Genomic DNA, 1,891 nt, shown 5'->3' with positions numbered 1-1,891 from the left:
ATTGCATGCACGTTCGATAACATGCTGAAGTCACAGTTGGTGATGTGACAAAATCTATTTAGAGATAAGTGATGTATGCGATGCTAAACTTCCATGTTACTTTATTTGCAAGACGTCATCATCCTTTTAACGTTTTTTTTTTTTTTTTCCATGTTAGAGTTGAAAGAAACTGTTCTCAGATTTCACTTGACCTGCTCTGGCTTCTTCTGCTTTAGACTTGAGGATTTGGAGATATTTCTGAGGGGAACACTTGAGCAAACCCCCAGGCTTTATATGCAGTCATCTAAAAGCGGCGGCGCAGCCAGACAAAGCCGCTGACGCTCCTATAACCGCGGCAAATGAAGTGCTTTCAGCTTGGGCTGTGGCAGAGATGAATGGCTTTTTGGATTAATCAGGGTTCCCATCTGATTCAAATCGCAAACAAAAAAAAAGAACCCTTCTCAGAAAACACACACATGCACCCCCCCACACACACACACGCACAACTATACCTGGGACACAAAGCTTCCATCACTTCCACAGGCAGGCAAATAACAGGCCCTCTCATCCATCCTCACCAGAGTGTGTGATTTAATGAGGAGCTAATCTCTCAGTGTTGTTAAAGGGGCAGTATTATGTGTTTTCCAGCCATATACAGACATTTTATAGCATAATCAAGTAACCGTCTTCGCTTTAGTTATTATAAAAATGCTACAAATAATAAATTTGACTTAAAAAAAAATTGCTCTGTCAATTAACTCCTTGAAATTGGACCTCTGTCTCTTTAAGAAACTCCAGCTCTTTCTGAAACAACACCTTCAGGAAGCCATCAGAACAGCACTCCTCTGTTAACTAACCCTTTAAAATTATTATTATTGTTTTTTTTACCAGCGTTTCAATGAGAAGTGTAGCCTGTGAGCTCCATCAAGGGTTTGCTGATTACTGCTGGCTAGTCTGAAGGAACTCAGTGGAAAAGGCTTGGTGCTTGGTGAGAGTAACAGCTTTCATGGGAGGCTAAAAGATTCTTTAAGCATAAAAGAACAAAAACAACATTCCAGATATATTTTTGATGAGGGAATAATATGATAACATGATTTAAAACGTAAAAGAAAGGGTTGCTTTTACACAACACTGCCCCTTTAAATAATAACGGAAAAGCATCTTTTGTCACTGATGGGGCAGAAATGGATGTTATCTGCAACATCAGCAATAATTCCTCCCGTCTGCCCTCTCCTCCTCCGCCACCTGCCCCAGCCCCATCCCTTCTTCACGTCCCCTCCTGTTAATTACTGGAGATGCGTAATTATCACACCTCGCCTGGCGGAGGGGCCACTCAGAGAAGACTGGGGATGGATAGCATTTTTAAGGATTTCTGTGTCAGCAGCGAACAGTGTGAGGAGCACATGTTTACAAACCTCTCCCCATGAATAATGCAGCATTCATAGCCTGACATATGACACGTTGCAGCAGGGAGGGATAATAACGAAGCGCATGTTTCTGGGTGTTTTCCTCTCTTTAGCAAGCCGCTTTGCCTTTCAGGGTGAACGCGTTTAAATGCGCCGCCGCCGGTTTGTTTGCTTTAGCTTCTCGGCTAAAGCCTTCGAGCGAGATCTGGATCTGCCCCTCGCTTCCTTCCGGTTCACAATAATTTTTTCCACCGCGCTGTCACATGTTAACTTGTTTAAGGAGAGGAGAGGGGGACCGGGGAGGGGGAGACACTGGCAGCCAGCAGCTCTCCCCCCCCACCCTGAATATTTAACACAGAGGCAGAGACGAGCCGCCTCGGACGCGGTATATAAGCATCTCTCGCCCGCCCACCAACACAGCATGGGTCCAAACACACTCGGGCTGCTCATCGCGTCTGCTCACAAAGACACACTCACCAGGAGAGAGAGGAGAGAGAGAAGGAAGG

Source organism: Poecilia formosa, unplaced genomic scaffold (assembly GCF_000485575.1).
Source record: "Poecilia formosa unplaced genomic scaffold, Poecilia_formosa-5.1.2 Scaffold488, whole genome shotgun sequence".
Classification (NCBI taxonomy): Eukaryota; Metazoa; Chordata; class Actinopteri; order Cyprinodontiformes; family Poeciliidae; genus Poecilia; species Poecilia formosa.
Note: the sequence above shows the minus strand (reverse complement) of the source record.